Raw genomic sequence first — 6,933 nt, 5'->3', positions numbered from 1 at the left:
TTTAATACACAATTAATTGACCTACATGAAATATTTATATTTATTTTCTGTTTACTGTAGGGACCTATTTTGCTTAAAATACAAAAATATCTAAGTCGTATTTCTGCTAGGGAAATGCACCGTTGGCTTGTAAGAATTTTCAGAAAAGACCAAAAATTGACAATGTTAAATTTTTGCGACTTGCTGATAGCGCACACTCTTTCGAGTAAGCAGTTGTGTGATATTATTAAAGGGTTTGGCCTGTTTATATGCCAAATTACTATTTCCCATGCTTGTTGAAAGGTTAAGTGTACCTGAACGTTGGCATGTGTGCATGATAACTTTTTGAGCCGACCAACCACGCACACTTACGCACTTTACTATATGAATACAAGCATTTATGCGTTTGTGTGCGTGTTAGTTGCCTGCCTGCCCGATGCAAATTTGAAGTCTTTGGCATTTGTGAATTTCGAGCTCTACACACACACAAATGTGTGCGAATGAGCTGATCAAGGGTCTGTCGTGAGGCAGATATATTTTTATCAATGGGTGCGTAAATTTGGGCGACTAGCCGAACGGTCTTTGTTTTTTTGGCGGTCAGCTTGAATGAAACAGGTGGATCGCACTTGTGGCTCGTCGCACTTTGATATGGAAAAAATGCAAGTAATCCTTTAATGAATTTTTTGGCATAGTATAATGGTAGGTTAAAGGGTTTTATGACACACAATTAACGATCAGAATGTCTAGCAAGCGTCTGGATCCATACCATTTTCATTGCCTTTTTACACATTTGTGACTTTTGCGGCTGCAAGCCCACCGCAAACATGCCAAAAACACAAAGACCGTGCCAGTCGCCTGAATTTACGCACCCATTGATAAAAATATCTCTGTCGGGAAACTCCCAGAACCTTAAGTATAAAGATTCATTCATTAGATTTAAGTCTCATTGCAGAATGCACTAACTAAAAAAAGTTAACATTTCTTGTAGACATAGGTGCACACCTTTCACTTCTTAAAGCTAATTCCGCTGCTTATCAAGATATCCAAAATGATAAAGTAATAAGTATCCAAGGCATCGGCCAGGGAGTAATGAAGTCCCAAATTCTAGCAGCAATAGAGCTACAAACAAAAAATTATATAATTCCAAACGATTTTGATATAGTAGCTTCAAATTTAACAATAACATGTGATGATATTATAGGCATTGACTTTTTTAAATTCTTTTTTAATTATTTTTTATTATAATTATTTATTATTAATGGTCGACAAAACTAGTATCTTCCTTATTATTCAATACATTATACATACAATAGATAATGGAATTATATGCTAAAAGTCTAGTTAGAGAACACAATTTTCTAAATATCATCACCGACCGATGGAGGTGTTTTATTTGCCAGTTCATTTGCTATATTAATTAAGAAAATACAATAAATAGGGAAAAAGAAAGTAAGAAGATTGTTAATAAAGTAAATAAATGTAAGCTAGATATATAAAGTGTTAAATAGATAGGACAAAGAGAAAAGTAATGAAAAATCACCGACCCGGTGGGGAAAAATTTACAGGCTGTCCGGCAAGTTATACCCCTACTCATAGCTGGGAATGGTCAGTGACTTCCCGAAGTTATACATAAAGCAACGATTTTATTAGGGGTAGAGAAAGTTCGGTAGAGAAAACGTGATGCAAACAATTATAATTTTTACATAGCACGCGAAAAGGATTGTGCATAGCGTAGTCTGTTGTGTACGTAGATATGAATGAGGAGAGATAATTTCTGGTTGGTGTAGCCGGAACAGAGAATTGAAGACGCCCTAGCAGAAAAGGAGAATCCATATCGCCAATAGCCAACTTCTGTAGAAGGACAACACCGAGCCTGCTGGAGTTTGATGGCAACCGAAGATTAGTGTCCCAATTTAAGCCTCGTAAGGCAAATAGTAATTGCTTCTGAACAGATTCAATATTCAGATTCAATTTTTAAAACGGTTCAATTCATTACTTCTACCAGTAAGATCGCAAGTTATAAGGAAAATTGAGATAAACACAAAAGAATACTGTATATTAATGCAAAATCAAAATCTAATCGGGAGCTCCCGATTAGGGAATACCCTGAACCCTCTTATTCCAACCCCGAAAAAAAAAAAAAAAAAGTTCCCTTGGTTCCCAGGGCTCGAAAATGCAACTAACCGCATTACTTGCTGCGACTCTACTCAGCAGCCATACCAGCAAAAAACAAAAATAGTTTCCCCGGTAGGGCTCGAACGTGCGACAGACTGCAACACATCTACAATTGAGTATTATTGAGAAAAAAACGAATTAAAATAGCAGCACAGAAAACAATCACAATTGCAATGCTGTTAATAGAATTCGAAGCAGACGCGCATGAATGTGTGTGTGTACATGTATACAGAAATTCTCGGAATTTGCGCTAGGTGCACCATCCAATTGCGCAGTAAAACATATAACTAGGGCTTTCCTTATCCGATCTTAATGAAATTTTTTACAGTATATCTTATTGTACCATAGAATATTTGTGTATTCTCAAAAAGTCAATTGAATTAAAATTGTGGTTAGATTGGCTGGCAACATAAGCTTGGTTATTAACTTGATTTATAGCTCTGCGATGGATACTTGATATATATATAATATACTAGAAGCACATATCAAGTTTGGTGACTCTAGCTCTTAATATTTACACAATTTTCTCAAAAAACAGGATGTCGATATCGATTTTTATCGATTGCTTGGAATTGGAAGAAGAAGAATATATATACTTTATGGGATCGGAGATGCTTCTGCCTGTAAATACATTTGCACAAATACATTATACCCTTTTTACCCATTTTTAATGGGTTCAGGGTATAGAAAGAGATACATCCAAGGTCATACTGGCACAACAAAAACGCCAGCGAAAATTAAAAGACACTTCTATTAGAAAAATTTGACTCGTCATATAAAGCAGTACATAAGTAGATGTCGACGTATACAAAGACCCCAATGGCTTACACCGTTAGTCCGCTACCAAAATCTGAATATGGCAATGAATACATCGTTACACTAGTATGTGACTTAACAAAATATTTAGTAGCCATAGTGCAAATACATGAAGATTAAGAACCCTAAATCTTCTATATTTCATCACCAGACTTTAAGGACAATAGAACGAAGTCATAGAACATTCAATGAATATATTCGTTCATACATTTCCGCAGACAAGCCCGATTGAGACGTTTGGATCTAATATTTCACTTGTTGTTTCAACATGACACCTTCGACTATGCATGAATAATGTCCATACAAACTAGTATTTGGAAGATGGACGGACGGATGGACAGACAGACAGACGGACATGGCTAGATCGACTCGGCTATTGGTGCTGATCAAGAATATATAGACTTTATGGGGCCAGAGATGATTCCTTCTGCCTGTTACATACACTTGGATTTTGCACAAATACCCATTTTTAATGATTTCAGGGTATAAAAACTTGCGAATGTCCATATGAGTTCAAATTTTACGAAACTCTCCGAAGACTCCTTTTTATCGCAGAAAAATACAACTTTTGATACCTATTTGTTAGTGGGCGAGAGAGGTACATAGATAATATAATAGATATTTTATGCACGCTTGCGACCTGCGCCTGCCTGCGTAAGCACTTGTGAAACCAAGCCATATTAATCAAAATGGCTAACACTGACATATTTGCGGCCGCTAGTTGCGCAATAAAACATTTTCGGTTGGATGTTTGCAGCGCCTCTTCTCTTTCATCACTCCCATTTCGGCCAAAACAGGTCCGAAATTCGATAGAAAACAATCTACTACAAAGGTAAAGGTCAACTCAATACCAGCTTATTTTTTAAGGATTTTTCCTATGGAGCAATATAATATAGCGGTACATGCACTGTTTGATGGGTGGGTGATAAGGTGGAGGAGCTATGCATAGTTTCAAGACTATAGCTTTTAATCTGAATAAGATGATGGAAAATTGAGTACGAAAACACTGATTTGGGGCAAACCATATAGATGTTCAGAGATAACAGGTCCTTTCTGATTATTAAAACTTTTTATTTGACCTTAAGAATTGGTGGTACAATTTTTACATTCCTAGATTAATTGCTTTAAATCCGATGTTTTCGTAAAACGTTAAGTTCCAAATCTCGTGTTTTTTGCTTTTTATATGGATATAAAGACGAAACCGGGGTGCCAATCTGCCAATGTGCAGGTGTGCCATATATTATATGTGTTGGGACAAAACTTAAATCCATGGTGTGATTCTGTGACTCCTATACGTTCCTTTATCCTGTCTGGCCAAAAATTCTCATTAATTACAGTATATTTCGAATTAGTAGTGTTATGCTCATTATCATTCTTGTCGTCTTCATCATAATTTTCTGCAATAATTTCTTCTATTGCTTCGGCATTCGGTTTTTGATCTGAAAAATATAATTGAAAATATTAATCCAAGCTTTATTTCAAAATATTTTTTTTCAAACTAATATAAAATTTGTCTTATGAAGCTAGAAAAAAAAAGTGTAGTATAGTGTTTGAAGAAAACGGGTCTTGGACAGGCAGAATATTTCTGTTTATGGCAGAAACGGAAGTGGGAATCTGGAACGAAGAAACTTTTCCAATTCTGGTGAGCCAAACAATCAATTAATCATTAATCAGTTATTTAAAGCGTCAGGAATATTAATTTTCTATTGAAGCTATATAATTAAGTAGACTAAAAAAGGCAAAGAAACATGATTATAATTAGCCTTTAAGGCGAGTAGTTTCTATAGAATGTTACGGACACACAAGACAGTAAACAATATTTATTTATATATATTTATACCCTGAACTCATTAAAAATGGGTAAAAAGGCTATAATTTATTTGTGCAAATGTATGTAACAGGCAGAAGGAAGCATCTCCGACCTCATAAAGTATATATATTCTTGATCAGCATCAATAGCCGAGTCGATCTAGCCATGTCCGTCTGTCTGTCCGTCCATATGTATAAACGCAAGGATCTCAGAACCTACAAGAGCTAGAGACTTGAAATTTGGTATGTAGGCCCTCCTAGTGACCGCGCAGTGCGAGTTTGTTTCCGCTAATAGATAACTACCCCGTTTCCAAGTAATCGATAAAAATCGTTATCGTAATCTTGTTTTTGAACAATTTTGGTAAATAATAAGAGGTGGAGACACAAAACTTGACATGTAGCTTCTAGAAATGTAAATATAGATATAGAATGTTAATAAACCAACTTGTATTGCCCACCAAGTTAACCCACAATTTTAATGCAATTAACTTTTTGAGAGTACACAAATATTCTAAACGCGCCTTTAGTGAATTTTATATACAGCATTATATTTGCGATTGTAGTCTTTTCTGTGCTGCTATTTATATATTATATTCTTAAAAGAACAATTTAAGCAATTTACGCTAGCTTCCGCTGACAAGTGGCCTGCCAATATATATATAACCACATGTTTTCTTTAATAACTTCTGTATTTCTAAAAGATTTTGATGCAATTTTTAACAGAAGATCCTTAAAAATTTCTGTGTTTCATAACAAGTCTCGATGAAATGTTTAGCATTAGATCTTATTTTACTATATAAAATAACCGTTTATTCTCAAAAAGAAAACAGAATTTAATTTGTGGGCTACATTGGTGGGTACTTCCAATCAATCCATAGCTATAAATTGAAAGATACTTGATATATATATATATCTTATTCTAAAAGCTAATTGTTAAATTTGGTGACTGCAAGCTCTTAAAACCTAAGGAATTTGCTAGAAATAATAGTTTTAGTATATTCATATTTTTTCCTTATTTATTCTTCCTTATTATTTATTCCTATACTTTCTGTCAATTCTATTGAACTTACGCATGAATCCGAGCCGATGGGACTGCTTCCAGCTAAAGGAGAACCTGCCTTTCAGTGTTGGAATACAGAGGCTTGCATGCTTCAACAAACATTGCCGATATCAATGTAGAGCTTATTGGTCATGGCACCTTTCGGGGTAAAATAATAATATTTATTACTTGGTTCCAAATCGTTCCGTCAACCATAATCAGAAAGAAATGCAATGCTGTAGTTGATTTTGCTTGTATTGGTATAAGAGAGATATTTCCTTCTTTATGTTTCTTAAACGACCTTTGGATGAAATCGGATGTCTACTTCGCATATTTCCCGGCTGTGAACGTGGCAAATTATGTGCATAATGTGCATAACATTCATTATATACTACCGTTTTTACCAGTTGTTTGGTCATATACCTCATACATATATTATTTCGGGTATCAATAGCAATGTCACAATCCGATTTTGTTAAGATAATGCTTACTCTTTTCTACATACGTAATTTAATAATATACATGTATGTAACATATATGTTCTGAGATCCTTGCGTTCATACATACGGACGGACGGACGGACAGACGGACATGGCTAGATCGACTCGGCTATTGGTGCTGATCAAGAATATATATACTTTAAGTATTGCTAAGAAATTCAGGAGGTCATAAGTTAATCCAGTATATTTAGGACCATATACAGTAGAAAAAATATAAGTTAATGACAATATTTTAATTAAAGATAGCAAACGAAATAAAAAGAGAGTACAGTTAAAACAGTATAATAACTGAATATGTTCAAGGAAATGGTCTGATCAACAACTAAATAAAATGTAATAGAAAAAAATTGAAAAGTGAACTTCTTTTTGCGAGAAACAAAACATAAATAAACGAAAAAAAAAAAACAAAACAATTATATAACAAACAAAAAACAAGTAAGAGGTTCTAGCCTGGAGCTCCCGACTAGGGGATATCCTGAACCCTCTTCTTCCAACATCAAATGCATATATATATTCTATTTTAGAAGCTATATGTCAGGTTTGGTGACTCTTGCTCTTATTATTTACCAAAATTGCCCAAAAAACAGGATATCGATATAGATTTTTATCGATTGC

The sequence above is a fragment of the Drosophila novamexicana genome, unplaced genomic scaffold (genome assembly GCF_003285875.2).
Source record: "Drosophila novamexicana strain 15010-1031.04,08,12 unplaced genomic scaffold, DnovRS2.1 tig00000434-arrow-pilon, whole genome shotgun sequence".
In the NCBI taxonomy this organism is placed as follows: Eukaryota; Metazoa; Arthropoda; class Insecta; order Diptera; family Drosophilidae; genus Drosophila; species Drosophila novamexicana.
This window is presented reverse-complemented; position numbering follows the sequence as displayed.